The sequence below is a fragment of the Equus asinus genome, chromosome 2, assembly GCF_041296235.1.
Source record: "Equus asinus isolate D_3611 breed Donkey chromosome 2, EquAss-T2T_v2, whole genome shotgun sequence".
NCBI lineage: Eukaryota > Metazoa > Chordata > Mammalia > Perissodactyla > Equidae > Equus > Equus asinus.
In genome coordinates this window covers 40,300,964-40,320,892 of record NC_091791.1, presented here as the reverse complement: position 1 = coordinate 40,320,892, position 19,929 = coordinate 40,300,964, and the positions used below count along the sequence as shown (strand labels likewise).

The 19,929-nt window shown below is 35.8% G+C and overlaps 1 protein-coding gene across 2 annotated transcripts in view; it reads left to right on the top strand.

Annotated features, from left to right (window-relative positions):
- Positions 1 to 2,759: 2,759 nt before the first annotated feature.
- The window catches only part of LOC106822184 (lipase member K), a 49,260-nt gene continuing 32,090 nt past the window's right edge, over positions 2,760 to 19,929 (top strand). Inside the window, exon 1 of one of the 2 annotated variants that reach the window (XM_044754758.2) lies at positions 2,760 to 2,974. The gene's annotated coding sequence lies outside the window, so the exon portion shown is untranslated. The remainder of the gene's footprint in view (positions 2,975 to 19,929) is intronic. The other variant, XM_070487457.1, reaches the window with a different exon arrangement.

The following is a 19,929-nucleotide window of genomic DNA, read 5'->3' as shown; positions in this document are numbered from 1 at the left end:
GGACTTAGAAATCTGGATGAAAGAAGGAGACATGTGTTCCTGGAAGACCACCAACCCCTCCAGTGTGATAAGGCAGGAGAAGGAAAAGAGAGGGATGGGTCCTGACCCCTCTGAGGGCCCTAAAGCCAACACAGTAGAAAGACAGGGGAAAGGAAAGAAGCTTTGTCTTGCTATTTTCTAATCTAGGGGTTGTGATACAAGTTAAAGAAGATCCCAAAAGCACAAATATTAATGTAAAAGTAAATATGTAAACAGAGATGGATTTCCGTCCAATGAGTTAAATCATAGATGAGATGAATAGAGAAATGACAGACTGACAGAGATATTTGCAACATCACAACTAGCAAACTAAATGTAGAGAAATGGGTACCCTTGGCACTATTGATGGGAGCACACAGCCTAGTCTAGAACAATCTGGCAGCATATCATAATATTGAACAACTGTGTGAACTTTGACCAAAAGATCTCATTCCTAGAATATGTCTCAGAGAAATTCTCACACCCATAACCGGGACTGTAAATGTTGTTGTTTATAACAGCAGAGAATTTGAGAAAATGAAATTATATATCACTGGGGGACAGAATATTTAAAAGGTGGGTAATGTGGAATTCTAAGTGACAGTAAGACTAAACAAACCACATGTATATGCTGGAACATGCAGTGTTCTCACAAGTGGGGCTGACTTGATAGTTGTGTGACATGTGCAACAGCACAGGCCCTCTGCTTAGAAGGGCCTCACACTTTTTTTTTTTTTTTTTTTTTTTAAGAATTTTTTTTTTTTTAAAGATTTTATTTTTTCCTTTTTCTCCCCAAAGCCCCCCCCCCCCCACCCCGGTACATAGTTGTATATTCTTCGTTGTGGGTCCCTCTAGTTGTGGCATGTGGGACGCCGCCTCAGCGTGGTTTGATGAGCAGTGTCATGTCCGCGCCCAGGATTCGAACCAACGAAACACTGGGCCGCCTGGAGCGGAGCGCGCGAACTTAACCACTCGGCCACGGGGCCAGCCCCCAGAAGGGCCTCACACTTTGTTTACTACTCTACTATTAGCATCTTGAAATTCTTCATAACTTTTTAACAAGGTACCTATATTTTCGTTTTGCACTGGCCCTTGCATGGTCCATAGCCCATCCTGCTCACAAACAAAGTGAAAAGTAAGAAAAGTAGGAAACAGAATGGAATTTACTGTAAAATACCATAAAAATATCTTATAGACTATATACATATACCTTATGGTGATATGTTATAATGATATTTTAGAATAAAATGGAGGTTGAATGTGTGGGAGTGGGGATCAGGGACAAGGGTTAAAGTTAAATAAGATAAGAATAAACAAAAGAGTAGAGGGCCACTATATGGATGAATAAGTCATTCACTATAAGAGTTTCCAAACTACAATGATTTGGATTTCCTTTGGGTGAAGGATGCACTGCAGAAAATTTTTTGGTAAAATTGTTCAGTATCAACTATGCTATACTTGAAAACTCTACTTTTCCATTTCTTTTGCCCAAGAATACCTGATTTTCTACCATAGATTAGATTCCAGTTGTTTATATCTTTGCAGTACATGAACTATCTTCCAGTTGGTTTTTATTTTCTTTCAGAGACACAAAATGGCATGCTAGTAGAATGTATGACTTCGTAGGTGGAATTGCCTGTTAAAAACATAGGGATATAAAACTTTTCTAATAAAGAAAATAAATCTCTATGAAATTTTAATTACACTACTTAAACTATTATAACAACTGAAGCAAACCCAATTCCAACTACAATTTTGAATCAAATTGACCCCAATCTAATTACAAATTGACAAGACCCAAAGAAACTTGAAGTTATTTAAAACAGCCTCATGCCACAAAGTTCTGGCTGCCTGACTGAATTGCAAGTTCTAACACAAGTGTGTTTGCGGTCATCTTCTATCCTCTGAGTGGATGTAGGCAGGCCTGAAACAATGATGAAAAATCAGGAACTAATTCAGGAATTCTCCTCCTCCTCTTCAGATGACTTTTAAGCACACAAAATGTTAGTTGTGGAAACACTTTAGAAGTTCGGCTGGTTTAGTTTAGCCGAATTAGATCTGCACCCTCATAATTATGAAAATAGAAAATAGAAGTCGATGCAGTTCTAAAATTCCTTACAGGTTATCTCACAGCAAAGGACCCAGTGCAGACACAAGAGCTGCTTAGGGAGTAGGAAAGAGACTGGTTAGAGAGAAGGGAAAAGCCTGCGGTTTTTTACCTTTACCTACCTGGAGATGTTGAATGAGACACTTTCTCATTCTGATATTCTTATCTCTTACAAAAGAATAGTGACTCACAAGGTTACACAACTGTCAGTAGCAAAGTTAATCAGAATCAAGATATAAATTGGTTCTCTGTTTTCTGAATTCCTCCACCCACGGAGTGAAAGACTCCAGTGAATCTGGACGAGCAAGGAGACTATTAACAAGTGAATGGAAGGAAACTGTTGTTGCTAGTGTCTTTGTCAAGTCAATCTCTTGACTTGACAGTCAAAAGCAGTAATTGGGAATAAATGGCATTATAGATGTTGTAGTTGGATGACCAGGAGGATTAGGTATTTTATAGAGATGCTTGTATGACTCGGTCATTGCATACGTCCTTGAGTGAAAATTATTTTCTGAATAGAGAGTATGTGTTCTGCTGAGAAGCTTCCAATTAATCTAACACTTGAGGCACAAAACTCGGGGACTGGCTTGCCAGGAGCAGGGGATTTTAGTCCATTAACATTCTTTTTTTCGTCACTGGCTAAGAACTCACTCAACAAGTTTGCATGAGCAGCATCTGTCATACTTGAAATCAAGATTAATCTGCCTCCAGTTGAGAAATTTCTGGTTGCAACATCCTGGGCTGTTTCAAACAGAGCGAGTTCCACTGACAGCTGCCTCTGGAAGGAACTGGAATCAATCTGAAGCTCCCGGGACTGAAAGACAGACCTCTAGAGACTACAGAGACTGGGTAATGACTACTGATCTATTTTCAGAGCCCAGGTCTTGGTATTTCAGTGAGACGTGGGAAATATTTGGAGGTACAGGACTTTAATGTTGGTGAGGAGCATTATGTTTTGATTCTATTAGGTTAAGCAAGAAATAACGAGTTTAATTTGACCACTTCAGATGGAGAAGATATAATGCAGAGTTTTCTAGGCATGTTGTGATGAGGTTTCCCTTTAGAGAGCTGCAGCATTTAGACAGCAGACATCGCTATCCTATATTTGTATCTCATGGAGAGAAGGTATCATAAATCTACGCCTGGGAAAGGCAAGTGACAGATACTTTTATGGATTTAAGAGAACTTTCTTTTGGGTTGTGCACTTAGAAGTTTGGATAATGTTTTCAAAATGGCTTAGCATTTCCAAAAAGCCCTTTATTGTCTCATTTCAATGGGCTTGAGCATGAATATTCTTTCCTGAAAGCATGGTCATCTTCAGGAAAATGCGGGCAAAGTGGCTGGCAGGAGTTACTATCCCAAGTGACATTCTTGCTTACAGAAATTATGAACACCCTTCTAATACTTTGTGAAGAACATGCCATTCTCCTTTTCTGCTGCGTTGTAATGAATATCCTTCCTGGGTGAGGAGTGAAAAGGTGGTTCATTTTAATGTGATTTTATTTAAGAGTAACAGGCTCCTCCAACCTCATAATTGCAGACCTGCATTATTTCTCTCACAGCTTCTCTTTTGTTATCTATCTTATTTTATTTTTAAAATTTTGAAGCAACAATCTTTCAGAGTTCAAGAGCTTTTTTCTTAATATTGTAGAAGAGGTGTGAAAATCTAGTGCCTTTTAGATGTTTACTATATATTTTTCTTTTCTCTTGAGCATTTTATTCCCCATTCATCCTAAAACTCTTTTCTCTTCTGCTGCCTCCTGGCTTGGAGCACAGAGCTATTGGCCTCTCAATCCTATTTGAAGATCTTATCAAAGCTAACTAGTCCTTCCTCCTTTTGCACAAGGGTGCTTAATCCTCAAATCTGAAATTTGTAGGCCTGCATATCCTATTGTGTAATGATTTCTTTGCAAGCATGGTGGTGATCCAGTCATTAAGATACAAGATACGGGGCTCTCACCACCTGTCTGTCAATTGTCACACTGTGGCAGCTGCATTTTCTGTGATGCTGAAAGCTATTCCATCAGTATTTCAAATGCAAGCAGGATCACCCATGGTGGACAGGTTTCAGAGGAGCTTCCAGACTAAAACAGACTAGGACAACCCTTCTGAAAAAAATTGACCACGAACACCCTATGAATACCAGATCAGCATTGCCTGATGTAGCCCCAGAAGGAGAGAGGATGGCACAAAAACACTGGACAGAGTTCTGCTCTGCTGTACACAAGGTCACTAGGAGTAGAGAATGACTTGACAAAGACCCTGACAGCAACAAATAACTTCCTTCCATTCACTTGTTAACAGCCTCCTTGCTCTTCCTGTCTCTTTAAATTCTTTCCCGGCTGGAGGAATTCAGATAAAGAACCAGGTTAGGTCTTGATTCTGATTAACTTTGCTTCCAACAGTGGTGTAACCTTGTGAGTCACTATTCTTTGGTAATAGATAAGAATATCAGAGTTTGTGAAGGATGCTGAGGTAAGGACAAGACAAAATCTAAATTTCTGTAAACATCCCAGTAGGTTTTAGATTGAACATGTCAGGTAAAACGGGAAATTGTGACAGATACCAAAATGTTTTAATTGACAGACAACGGTCTTCTAGCAAACCCTGTCATTTGTATCACTGCCAAAAATCTCATAATAAATAAAAGTACGGGAACTGCTGGGGCTGGCCCCGTGGTCGAGTGGTTAAGTTCGCGCACTCCGCTGCAGGCGGCCCAGTGTTTCGTTGGTTCGAATCCTGGGCGCGGACATGGCACTGCTCATCAGACCACGCTGAGGCAGTGTCCCACATGCCACAACTAGAAGAACCCACAGCGAAGAATATACAACTATGTACCGGGGGGCTTTGGGGAGAAAAAGGAAATAATAAAATCTTTAAAAAAAAAAAAAGTACGGGAACTGCTGAAATGGTTATTACAAGGTGGAAATACTAAAACCTGTGGACTTTGTCCCATAAGAAAACTCCCAGGGCCTTTATTCAGAGATCTTTGAATTTAAATTTATACCTAATTAGTTCTAAATGTCTCAAGTTTATTTTTATTATAAGAGGAATTCAAACTAATAAAATCTTTGACAAAATATATAAGCAATAAGTAAATTAGCAGAAGAGGGAAAATTTTTACTCCTAGTATTGAAATATAATCATTACCATTTTGGGGTAATCCTTCCAGTCTTTTTGAAGATCATACTTTTTTTGTTTATTTGTCTGAGATATTTTTAAAATAAAATTGTAATTATATCTGTAAGTTGATTAAATACCGTTTTTGCTTCTATAGTCCCAAACAAATTTTGCAAAACTCCATAAATACTTACAAATTTTTAGGCTGATATATAAAAATTTTATCATAATTTTAAATAGTTGCAAGGGATGTGTTTTAAGGCACGTTGTAAATATTGATAGTTTAAAATGAAATTGTTACACAATTTTTTAAATATACCCAATAGAATAGCAATTTGATACCTAACAGCGTTCATTGAGAAAAAAAAAATCTCATTTAATGGACTGAAATTTTATATCTTTTGTTTTTTCCTTGGATTCATATTTCTATTTCACTTTTTATACAGGTGTTTTATATATTTCCATAAAAATATATCCAAACATAATGTATTTGCATGCCTAAAAAGTCTTTTGTTGATCAATTCATTCTTCTCTGCAACTAAAAAGTGGAGATACTATATTGAAATTTAAATTGTTTTCATTTCTTGTGCCCATAAGGTTGCATTTCCTTCAATTTAATTAATGACTTGTATTGTACTTTTCATTATTATACAGTTGGTCAAAGGATCATAAATATATTAAAAGTTTAATGAACAATTATTAAGAATTAAAATCAAATTTTATTGGCAATGAATCTCTTAATGACATGAATAGAATTTTGCCTTTTAATTCATACACCTAGGGATGATTATTATTTTTGACATACGAGACAAAATTCAACATCAGTTTTTTTCCATTTGTTCAACAGATACAAGTGCTGAAAAACCATGTTTACATAATGCCATTTAATTTTGAACTCTTTCTGAAGCTCTGGGTCACAAGTCACATAATGATGCATCCACAAAAATTATTCTTAATGGTCTACCTCCTAACTACTCATGTAGATCTTTGTTCAATTTTTTGAAAGCAAAGAATTAGAAACTAACCAATTTGCACAGGTTGATTGCCCCTAGAAAAGGATTGTTACTTTATTAATAATACCTTTCCTAGTACCAATACCAATACTATCAAGTGTTTCTTTGTTGGGAGCCTCAGACATTTTTACAGCCTAGGACAATCCACCATAGTAAGATTCAGGAGAAGAGAGAGACCTTTCCCTTGTAAAATAGAGTTAGAAAAGGAAAACCTTCTTGAAGCTAGAAATTCTCAGGTCATATTAGTCTTAGGAAAGAGTATATGTGGTAGTCAAAGATCTAGCATACGATTTTTTACAAACTATATGCCTGTATATTTCTTGGAAAGTCATTGCATACCCTAATATGAAGACTACTGGGATATACAATTCTTCCTTGAAACAGTTATTCCCAATTTGACATAACAAGTGTATCTTCATGTTATTGTGTAATCTTCCTTAATGTTTTAGTAGGTTTATCTAAAATATTTCATTAATTATCTAATATATTTAATTATCATATTATAGTTTATTTAAGCATCCTTTTATAATTGAAAGTCTGTTTTTAATTGTTATTTATTGCAAATAACAAGCATGAAAGCGATTTTGTACAAAAACATCCTCCCTACCTTGAAATTGAGAGTGTATCCTTTTAGTATAAATTTACTGGGTGGCACTTCTAGGACATAAGATACAAATGGTCTTAAAAAACTTCTGGTAAATATAGCAATACTGTTTACCAAATAGTTTGCACTAATTTATGCTAGACCTAGCAATCACTGAGAACACCTGCTTTGCAACATAGTCTCCAGTTTCTTTTTAATTGAGTTATAATCATTCAGTAAATCCGCACAGATCTTAAGTGTATAATTTGATGAGTCTTGACAATCATCCCAGTCAAGATACACAGTCCACCATCACCCTAGAAGCTTCCTCTTTACTTTTCCGGTCAACCCTATTACCAGGCAAACGCTATTGTGATTTCTATGCCAACAGATTCATTTTACCTCTTCTTGATCTTCATAGAAACGGAATTATAGGTTAAGCATTCTTTTGTGTCTGGTTTCGTTGACTCAGCACAATGTTTGTGAGATTTGTCTATTTTGTTGCATGTGTCAGTGAGTTCCTTTGCACATCTATAACATGATTGTGTACCCATTCTACTCTTGATGGACATTTGGGTTATTTCCAATAATTTGCTATTGTAAGTAAATCTTCAATAAACAGTCTTGCAAGCAAGTCTTTATGTAGATCTATATTTTCTTTTATTTTGAGAAACTATCTAAAAGTGGAATTGGAGTCTCACAGGGTTGTAAGAAACTGCCGGTTTTGACAGTCATAATATTATAAACTCCCACCAGCAATGTATGGGAGATTCACCTGCTCCTCATCCTCTCCAACATTTGGTGGTTTTGGTCTTTTTAATGTTGGCCAGTTTAGTGGGTATGCGGTAGTAGCTCATGAGGGTTTTAATTTGCATTTTTCTGATGACTAACAATATTGAGCATCTTTTCATGTGTTTATTGGCCCTTCATGTATCCTCTTTTGTGATATGTCTAAGTATTTTGACCATTTTTAATTTAACTGTATGTCTTATTATTATTTGTTTCTTGATATATCCTAGATATGAGTACTTTATCAGATATCTATTGAAATATTTTCATTTTGTCTGTGAATTGCCTTTTTTCTTTCTTGTGTTTTTGATGACTAGAAGTTTTTTATTTTAATAAAGTCTTGTTTATGATAGTTTTTCATTTAAAATTAGTTGTCTATACCAAATTTTTAAAGATATTATCTTCTGTTTTCTTCTAAGAGCTTTATAATTTAGTTTTCACTTTTAGGTTTGTAATATATCTCAATATATTTTTGTCTCTGGTTTGGGAAACATTATCAAGATTATTTCTTTTCAAAATTGATATCCAATTTTTCCAGCAGAAATGGTTGTTGGAAAGATTTTCCTTTTCTCATTGAACTGCATTTGAGCCTATGTCAAAAATTACTAGATTACATAAAATTTGGTCTATTTCTGTACTTCGCTCTTCTCGTGGGTCTTTTTCAATCCTTTTGCTAGTACCACACTGTCTTAATTACAGTAGCTTTATAATAAACCTTAAAATCATGTAATGTAAGCTCTCAAACTTTATTATTGTTTTTCAAGATAGTTTAGGCTATTATAGTCTTTATATTTCTATATAAATTTTAAAATCCACTTGTCAGTTTTTATTTAAAAGCCTGCTGAGATTTTCACTGGAATGTAATCAATCCATGCTTCAATTTGAGAAGTGATAGCTGGACAATATTGAGTCTTTTATGTCTAAATAAGGTACATCTCTCCGTTTATTTTGATTTCTTTATGTTTTGTCGTTTTCAGTGTAACAATCTTTCTGGTCTTTTGTGCAATTTATTTCTTATTGTTTTTCTTTTTTATACTATTTAACTCATATTTTTAAAATATTATTGTCTAAGCATTTTCATCAGCGTAATGTAAACAATTGTTTTTTTTAAATACTAGCTTCGTATCCTGATACTTTTCTGAGTTCACTTATTAGACCTAGTATTTTATGTGCAAATTACTTAGGATTTTCTAAATGCACCATCATACTATCTGCAAATAAATTCAGTTTCACTCTTATTTTCCCACCTTTATGCATTTTTGTTTTGTGTTGGTTTGTTTTTTCTTTCTTCTTTATTTTACTTAATAGCACCTGCACTACCATGTTGACTAGAAGTGATAAGAGCAGATATCCTTGCTCTAGTCTCTCTCTTAAGGTGAAAGTAATATTTTACCATTGATTATAACTGGGGAATTTTTCATACAAGTCCTGCAACTGATTGAGGATTTCTATTTCCATTTCTATTTTGCCGAGAATTTTTTGTGAGGAAGAGGTGTTGAGTTTCATCAAATATATCTCCCATTTCAAAACTGATCATCTCTTGTTTGCTCATTTGATTAATTTCCATATTTTTATAATAATCTTGGAGACCAAATTATCCACCCATAAGATTAAGAACAATTTACTCCAATAGCACTCTGCAAGAACAACTGAGGCATTACTGCTCAGTAAAATTGTTGGTGAATGTAATGATTACCTTGAACTCTTTCAGGTAAAATCATACTTTTTGCCACTTTTTAAATAAATAAGAAATGTACAGTAAATTTTAGTAATATTTTTAGCTAAAAAGAGTTAAAACCAGCAAGGACAACAACAATAAATGTTGGTAATGTAGGAGAGGAAGACATTTCCTCTACCCACTCTGGGTCCTTCTGGCTGGACAACAAATTAAATTCACATGAGACAGAATAATAGGATAAAATTAAACGAAGATTTATAACGTGTATACATGAGAGAGGCTCAGGCAAACTGGGCAACTCACCAAATGGCTAAAGCTCTCACCTTAAATATCACCCTAAGCTAAAGGCAAAGGAGGATGTTGGGGGTGGGGAGAGTCAGTTATGGGAGATTACCAGAAAAGCACAGTAAACAAGAGTAATATTATTATGCAGATTTAAGTCCTTGCCTTCTGCATTGACAAGAGTTTCTAGAGATAAGGTCATCCCCTCTTCTTCCTGGTACAGAGAGGGAGACACCTTTACAGGTGGAGATTTCCTTTACAAATGTAAATATCTCTTAACAAAGCATAAGTAAATTTTACTTTTCAGTTTCTCTCATGTCTGAAGTTTTTAAAAGTAACATGTCCAAAATAATTCTCATGCCAAAGATACATATCTTGGGGTGGCCAATTCTAGTCCCTCACAGTAACAAAGCAAGTAAGTTTCATTTACCTACCTACCATCTCACATTTATTCAGCAAATCCATATTGTGGCCGTACCATATACCTTATGTTAATGGCCTACATTCTCATAAATGATGAACAGATATTTATTATAAAACAGTACCACTTCCTCAGATATTCTTTATAGCAGTCATATCCTGATTATTCTAGTCAGTGTGTTTTTATTCTTCCAGGCTTCACACTGTGAATCATTTGAGCCAGAGTTTGTTTTCCTCTTCTCAATAACACACAGCACCTGTTCAGCCTAATTACAGCCTTTGTGGTTATCTAATGCTGATTTTTCTGTGCTGTTTCCACTTACTATTCTGTGTATTTGCCTCAGAGAAAATAGTCCTATTTAGAAGCCCTTTAAAACCAAAATGCTCATGTGATTCTTCCTGCTACAGAGGGAAGGAAGGAGGAAGGGAGAGAGGAAGAAAAGGAAAAAAAAGGAAGAGGAAGGGAGTGAAGAGAGAGCAGGAGGAAGAAAGAGAGAGAGAGAGAGAGAGAAAACCTTCCAGATGGTGCACTACAATGGTCGGTAATGCCTCTTTCTCCTGAATAAAATTTATCCCAATTTTTCCCAGAGGTCCAGGAATGAGGAAGTTGAAAAGATAACCAACTTCTTTTGAATAAGATTTTCAGCTTGTAACTTTTTATATTAAATTATTGAAAATTCCATGAAATGTAGTCATGCTGATAGTCACTAAACGAAATGAAATGATGCAAGGAATGATCCACCACTCATGTCAAGTACTATCTGGGGTACTGTTTAAAAATGCAGGTCTTGAGTCTGTTAGGGAGGAAGACATTTCCTCTACCAACTTTAGGTCTTTCAGGTTGGTCTATGAATTAAATTCACATGAGAGAAAATTAAACAAGGCTTTATAACATGTATACATTGGAGAGACCCAGAAAAACTAAGTAACTCTCCAAAATGGCAGAAGCTCTCACCTTAAATACCATCCCTGGCTAAAGACAAAGGAGGATGTTGGGGGTGGGGAGAGTCAGTTATGGTAGTTTGCCAGAAAAGCAGAGTAAACAAGGATAAGATTATTATGCAGATTTAAGTCCTTGCCTTCTGCATTGATAAGAGTTTCTAGAGATAAGGTCATCCCCCCTTCTTCCTGGACAGAGAGGGAGACACCTTTACAGATAGAGATTTCCTTTATAAATGTAAATGTATCTTAACAAAGAATAACTTCTACTCTTCAGAGTTTCTCTCGTGTCTGCAGTTATTAAAAGTAATCAGCTCAAAATAATCTTCATGCCAAAGAGACATAACTTGGGGTGGCCAATTCCATTCCCTGACGAGTATTATACTTTACTTTATAATCAAAATCTCTGAAAGATAAAGCTGAAAATTCTATTATGTTTAACAATTCTCCAGGGCTTCTGAAGTCCGAGAAAGGGAATAGATGGAAATAACATGGTAAGGATATTGGGCCACTGTAGTTGCCTCTTCTTTTGTTTTCAATAACTTTTTTGAAATATAACTTGTGTATTGTAATGTAAATACCCATTTTAAGTATGCAAGTCAAGAGTTTTGAGAAATAAGTAAACCCATGTAACAACCATAAGATCAACCTTGATGTTAAACATTTTCATCATCCTAGAACGTTCCTTTATGTCACTTTGTCACTGCCCTATTCCTAGCCCCAACTCACCCTTAATCTGATTTCTATCACTATATATTGGTATATTTTGTCTAAGATTTCAGATAAATATAATCATACTACACATACTCTCTTGTGTATGACTTCTTTCTTTGGCTCAGAATAACGTTTTTGAGGTTTATCCATGTGGTTATGTGTATCAGTAATTTGTTCCTTTTTTGTTGCTGAATAGTATTTCATTGGATGGATATGCCACTATCTGTTTATCCAGTCTATAATTGATGGGCATTTGGGTTATATCCAATTGAAGCTTATTATGAATAAAGATGCTATGAATATTTGTTTACAAATCTTTTAGTAGGCATATGTTTTCATCATGTGGTCATTGTATGTTGTATGTTTAACTCTATAAGACTCTATGAGATGAAGCCTAATTGTTTTATTTGGTGTTTACCATTTTACACTTCCACCAGCAATGCATGAGCATTTCAATTGTTCAACTTTCTTGCCAACAATTGGTCTTTTTAATTCTAGCTTTTATGGTGAGTGTGAAGAGGTATTTCATTCTAGCTTTAATTTGCATTTCCCTGATGACTAAAGATATGGAGCACCTTTTCATGTGCTTATTAGTCATTTGTTTATCTTCTTTTGTAAAGTGTTTGTTCAAAGCTTTTGTCCATTTTATTACTGGCTATTTGACTTCTTATTGAACTGTAAGAGATCCTTGTATATTCTGGATAACATTTCTTTGTGAGATACTTGTTTTACAAATATTTTCTCTAAGTCTCTGGCTTGACTTTTAAATTTTTTCATGATATCTTTTCAGCAGTACAAGATTTTAATTTTGATAAAATCCAATTTGTCATTCTTTTCCTTTATGTTTTTGGTGTTGAAGATATCTTTGTGTACCCCAAGGTCACAAAAATTTTCTGTTTTCTTCTAAACTTTCATGATTTTAACTTTTATATTTAGACCAATGATTTATCTTTTGTGAATTAGAGGTTGAAATTGTTTTTGTTTCTATGCATGATTCTAGCACTGTTTTTGAAAATATGACTCTTTGTCATTGAATTACTTTGGATGCCTTGTCTAAAATCAATAGGCTATTTGTGTGTCTATTTGTTGACTAATTATTCTATTCCATTGAACTATATATTTATCCTTATGATGCTGCATTCGCCTATGCCATGCCACAGAGGTGTGTGGTACCTATTGGTTACAATCAATAAATAACATTGATTCGTTATAAATTTGGATCTTCTATGCTTTTATTCAAATAATTGTCTAAGATATGATTGCTCTCTTCCTCCCACTCACTCTTTTCCTACATTTCTTTTTTCATCCTTCTGAGCTCCTTAGTCAATAAAAGATGAAACAAAAGAGTATGCCATCACTGATGACAGGGAAGAAATGATTTCATGTCTCTTACTAATATTGTACTTGGCATATATGTACATATATATATGTGACTTTCATCCCAATTGTCACATCTCTCTTGGGATGTGAGAATTTCACACATTTTATTTACATTTTATTGTGCATGTTCACACCAGCTTTGTCTTGTGCATTTTATTTGGTTGCCAAGCAACCTGCATACACAGGATGGTTTCTTATTTCCAGGCCATATCTCATTTTCGATTTTGTACTGATAAGAATTTTATAGTTAAATCTGTTAAGACAAAATTTCTCTTCTGCTCTGATCTTCTACTGAGTTACACTGTGCCCAAACTTCCTAACATCTATTAATACTTTGAGAAAATTTCAGTGTAGAATAGTTTTATAAGAGAAAATAAGTTTTAGTGAAAAGAATATGGAGTAAAATAGATGTTATTCAAATCCTAAACTGCCATTTTCTATCTGTGAAAAAATAATAATTATGATGATTAAGCATATAGATGCTAAATTCATAGCATAAAATTTATAGGTAAGATACTTTATATAGTAAAAATGAGAATTCTTGGTACGTGTTGTAGGCAAACAGAAATTCTTAACTGCTCTTATCAGTTTCTATCTGAGAAGTGATATTGGTGCAAAACAACCTGTCATTTATTCACCACTCTGTTCAAAGAATTGTACCATATCTGGCATAAACAAGGTTAGAGACATGAAACATATGCAAGCTGTAAATACAGGCAGAGTATAAAAAGTTGTTCTTGCCTTTAAGAAGCTTATGGATTAGTATGACAGCCAAGACCTATACATCTGAGACAATCACTGAATTATAGAAGATATCTTATAACAAGAGCTACCATTAATGGAGTACTAAGCATTGTTAGATGTTTTATAGACATTATTTATCATCTTATTTATAATTTATCATTATTTATCACCTTAAGCTAACCCCACAAGGTAAGTGTTATTATCCCCATGGTACAGATTGTGAAACTAAGTTTCAGGGAGCTTAAGTTGGCTAACAAAAGTCACACAGCTAATAATAATAACAATGATAGATAACACTTATGGAGTGCCTACAATGTATTGCTTCAGTGGGGACACAGTGGCAGATTTCAGAGCACAGGAGCTGTGGCTGATGCCCAGTTCTGCTCCCTGTAATTGGAGATCTGAGAGATGCATTCTCATGGTCACCATATCCTCTAAAGGACGGAGCCAGAATTTCAATTCAAAATTTTTTGCAAATCGCTCAGGAACTCTTCATTACCTTTATCTCACCATTGAGAAGACTGAGATTCATCAGAGAGCCATAACTAGAAATTGGCCTTTATATGTTTTCAGAACCAAAACTTTCTGAGAACTACCTGTGGGGTCTTTGTATCTGCATATTCTGGCCAATTCTCACTTCCATTTCTACATTAGAGTTAAGAATTTGGGTGTGGATTCGTTGAGAATCCTGTCCAAGTATCGACATAAGCCCTGGTTAAATGTCTGCTTAATAAGCCGGATAGTAACCATGATGGGGCAATAAGAAAGTGAAAGGAAGGTCTCTACTATTTCTGATATTCTTTTGTCAAGAAATTGGTATTGACAAATAGAAATGGCAATCAATAGGATATATTGGAGTATATGAGGAAGCCATTTGGTGTAAACCTACTTCAGCCTGCCTTTGTTTTTCCAAAAGGGCCTGACGTGGCCGTTGAGCAAGCATTGTATATCTGCTTTAAACATTTACTAAGGCAAGAACAAATGCCCTTAAGATAAAGGTGCAACTTCCCCCCTACATTGGCATTTCCTTAAGGATAAGCATCTTTCCTTAAACTGACTGCTGTGCTCACCTATGACCACACAGCTCGAGACAACAGACCTGCCGCCCTGCTGTGTCCACCAAGACAGCAGACCTACCTTCTGTGTCCATCAATTGCTGTGCCGACAAAGCAGTTTCTTGACTTTTGTAAAAGGGATATTTCAATCATATGTGAAACATCTTCTTTCTTCTTTAGGGGTATATAACCACTCTGTACACTCCACTTCTTTGGTGCCCTTTCTTCCTTTGGGAAAAAAGGCCCTGGGCCATGGTCCTCACATTTTAGCTCAGAATAAATTCACCGAAATTTTCATTTATAGATTGGTTATGGATTATTTTCATTGACAGTATCCTTGATTTCATCATCAGTGTACCCGTCGGTGTAAAATGCATTACTTATGAGAGTTGTCTATACAATTCACATGGATTTGAATTAAAATATTTAAGCCCAATAAGAAACAGAAAAATGCAGCAATATTATTTTGACAATCTCATATTTCTCCCTGGCTGGAGTATCTAGGGGCAAAGACAGAAAGTAATCCTGAGAGAAAGGAGATTTTTGAACAATGGAAGAGATTCTTACAAATGGTCACATTCCTGGTATTATTATTATTGTTTTCTTTAGATTGGCACCTGAGCTAACAACTGTTGTCAATCTTCTTTTTTTTTTCTGCTTTTTCTCCCCAAATCCCCACAGTACATAGTTGCATATTCTATTTGTCAGTCCTCCTAGTTGTGGCATGTGGGACACTGCCTCAGCACAGCCTGACAAGCAGTGCCATGTCCGCGCCCAGGATTCAAACTGGCCTAACCTCTTGCCACCGAAGCAGAGCGCGTGGACTTAACCATTCAGCCACAGGGATGGCTCCCTAGTATTATCTTTTTACAACTAAATTTGGTTAAGTCTGTAGCGGCTCTCACCACAGTCATGGAAGGCATCTGTCTGCAGAAAACTCTTCTAAGATTAGGTTCTCATTTTTTGGCTACTTCTGTCATTTTAGCCTTCCCTTCATTACACAGATTTTTTTTTTGGTACAGTGAATAGAAAAATAAATAAAAATATAAAAAGCATCATTTCCCAAGTGTGTTCCTTAAAAAATTTAATTCATGGTATGTTTAATTGGTATTATTCAAACACTAAAGTTCTAAGAGCAAATAAGACTCAGAAAAGTAGATTAAACAAAAGTTAAACAGAGTCTTGATTACAGTAGTATACTGAGCTTAATTATGATATTGTAAGTTAAGACTTTGCAAGCAAGTCATGTCTTTAGCATTTATATGTACTTATTATATTTGTATATATGTATATAATATGGTCTACGACTCTTGAAGCAAATCATTTATAAACCCTTTTATATATATGGTCTAAAAAATATATATACTTTTATATTGTAACATATTTTCCCATGAGCTCTTTTTACAAATAGCACCTTATGGGAGCCATGTTTTGTAATAAAGCAGGGTGAAATGCTGATTATATATACAAAAATCTATAATAAATAAAATCTATATTGATTTAGTCTTGGTATTTGAAACTAAAGGTCTCACTTTCAAAGACTGAGAATCCCCTGGAATTTATAATGTCTTCTCTCTTCTTAGTCTAACATCTTTATGTGCATTAGTGTGAACCAGCAGGAGGTCAATGTGGGACACATTCACCACGGAGCTAGCATAGAAACAGGTCAAAGAAACAAGAGGACAGTTGGAGCATCATTAAGGAGAGGTGCTTGAATCAGGCAGACTTCAACAATTATAGTTAATATTGTGAGCCCCAGATAGGGCAGAGCAAGTAAACACAGCACTGGAAAGCATAAGTAGGCACAGCCCTGGTGAGAGGTGCCTGAAGAAAGGCTGTTTGGTTAGGACCTGCCACTCCTTATAAAATGGAACACAGAGACTCCTCTTGTCTGGGTGTGTCACCCTCCACACCCAGACCCATTACACAGAGGAATGAAACAGAGGCTGCTGAATGGGCTCTATGTCATGGCTACAAAACACAACTCGTCAGGGCTAGTACACTCTTGTGCCATCCTTGGGACTAGACTCCAGCTTTTCCTATGAACAGCACACAGTGCTAGCCATCTAGCCCTCCTCCCTGCACCATTACAAGCCCCACAGGCTCTCCAGCTTGCCCATTTCAGGAGATAACTGGATCTGCTCTAACACAGGGTCCCAAGGTTCACTTCCCAGTGATCGCAACTCAGAGGAGTCAGATACCAATCACTTAGCAGAAACCAGAACATATACATTGTAAATGCCTCAGAGAAAAGACTAATTTTTAAAAATTGCCCTACTACCTTCCCAGTGCTGAGTTAAGGACATAATCAACTTTCCAAGCTTACTGCCAGAGAGGACCAATGAAGCAGGATGAAATGAAACCAGGCAAGAAAGATATGATACTGTAGGGAAGGAAGACATTTCCTCTACCTGCTCTGGGTCCTTCTGGCCAGAAAACAAATTAAATTCACATGAGACAGAATAACAGAAAAAAATTAAACAAAGCTTTATAACATGTATACATGGGAGAGGCTCAGGCAAACTGAGCTACTCCACCAACTCTCAAGGCTCCCTGTTTCGGTATCTTCAGCTACAGACAAGGAGGACGTTTGGGGTAGTGATTTGGGTCTTCAAAGGGGAGGAAGGCAACCTACATGGAAATGGAAATGCAAATGTTTGGTAAATAGAACTTTGATAGGAGTGGGCTTAGCAAGGATCCTCCCAGTCTACCAGAACCCAAATTTATCTGTGGTGATGGCCCGTCCTGGGGACAGGCCTTTATTTTAAATTTCTTTTAGGCAGTTAGAGGAGAAAGGTTGAACGTTCTTGCTGAGTCTGAGCCTTTATTGTCTTCAATATTGTCTTTATTGTCTTCAGCTCAAAATAGTCCACATACAAGAGTGGCGCATCTTGGGGCAGCCTGCCCTGAACCCCATCAATACAAAATAGCGAGTGACAGTGGCAGTCTTTAAGATTAAATGATGTACTCATTCTCTCTTTCACGCATCTATTTATTTGACAAACATTTATAGGAACTTCCATGCTAGGTCTCAGACAGAAATGAGAATGAAATGGTTTCTCAAGGAATCCGGTGAGTCCAGCTGTTTTTCACAATCTGGAATGCATATCAGCTACCGGGAATGATGGTTTAAAATGCAGATCCCTGATCACACTCCTTCTTCAGTTTTGCTGGGTTGGGTTCTAAAAGTCTTCATGGCTTTCTATGGTGATTATGATGCCTGCCATCTATGGGATATGTGTAACACTAATCAGGCACCCAGAAGCCAGAGGGCCTTGGTAAGTCTGTTCTGAATGGACTGAGTGGTTAAGAGCATAGTGCTTAGGAGCATTTCCTTGAAAGTCAGGCAACCTGAATTCAGATTCTGGCTCCATCACTGTCTGTTTGATCTCAAGCAAATGATTTGACCTCTTTAAGACCCAGTTTCATCTGAAATAAAATGAGGATAATATTTCTTATCTCAGGGGATTGTTTTGAGAATAAAATGTGATAATGTGTGTCTGCCACATTATTTGGCACATAAGTGCTCAATGCGTGGTTGTCACTGTAACAATAATTATTGCTGTCAGTGGTGTTATTATTATCACTACCATAGTTATTCACCAGAATTAAGCTTTATACTAATCAATAGTAGTTATGTATAAATTTAATATAAAATTACATATTTACTACATAATTCAGATATTATTAATCATATTAATTATAGTATATTAATACATATAATCAGCAGAGACTATGACTTTGACAAATCCAAAAGAGGAATTCAAGGAATTTTCTATAACTGAATAGTGAAGTCTTCTTCTGAAAAATCCTTCCATTTCCTGCAGGGTGACACATCTCTTCTATATATTAATTTGATATAATATTAATCTAGAATATTTACCATGTAGAAATGCAACAATTTGACTAAGAAAGAGAAAAGAAAAAGAAGGAAGTGGGAGAAGCGGTGTTGAAAACACAGAGAGGAGAGAAGTGATGTCTCTGCTTTACACAGCCCATAATAGACACACACGTCTGCAGGCCTGGCGAGCAAATGCGTGACTCTGTGGGACGGGCATATGCTTTGCAGCTCCACTTATTTTGGCTTAAATTTTGTCTTTATCTCACCCTAAAGAAAACAGAACAGATTAGCAGGTACAGCGTGTTTTTAAACATAATTTGCAGATCTTCATTACGTAAAAGTGGTAGAAAGGGGAGGTCTCCTGCAAAACGTCTCCCTCTGTCATTTTGGTAGTTGTCATTCATATGTTTGTTGTTTGTTTTTAAACTTACATGATTTCAAATCCAAATGAGGCATATGCATCATTTTTTTACCAATAATTTTCACAATTTTCTGTTCAAAAAGTAGCTTCTTTCTTATGATCAAGTAATACTAAATATAGAAAATTTTAAAAATATGGAAAATCCTTTAAAAATGAGATAATAGTCACCCAAATATTCACCAAGTAGATATAACCATAATTAAAATTTGGTGCTTAGTCTTTTTTTCTCTTTATAATGTTTACCACTGAGCTCAAAATATATGCACAATTTATATTGTTTTCCCTTAATATTATATTATAGGAATTTCACATATCACATAAACATAACACTTGGTGGCTGAATAATTCCATTCTTCCTCACCTATAATTTACTCCACCTATAATTAAACAATCTCTTATTTTGGGAAATTTCACTATATTATGATGTACAATAAAGAATAATTTCATGCATGATACATATATATTATTTTTCTTTTCTTTGTTTTTAAAGGTTGGCCCTGAGCCAACATATGTTTCCAGTCTTCCTATTTTTTTTTCTTCTTTTCAAAGCCCCCCAGTGCATACTTGTATATTCTAGTTGTAGGTCCTTTAGTTCTGCTGTGTGGGACGCCGCCTCAGCATGGCTTGATGAGTGGTCCTAGGTCTGCGCCCAGGATCCAAACTGGCGAAATCTTGGGCTGCTGAAGTGGAGCCCACAAACTTAACCACTCTGCCACGGGCCCATAGATTATCTATTGGAGATTTAATTGATATTGCTTTCTTCCTTTCTTTCCTCTTCCCTTCCTTCCTTCTTTTTTTCTTCCTTTCTTTCTTTTCTTACTAACA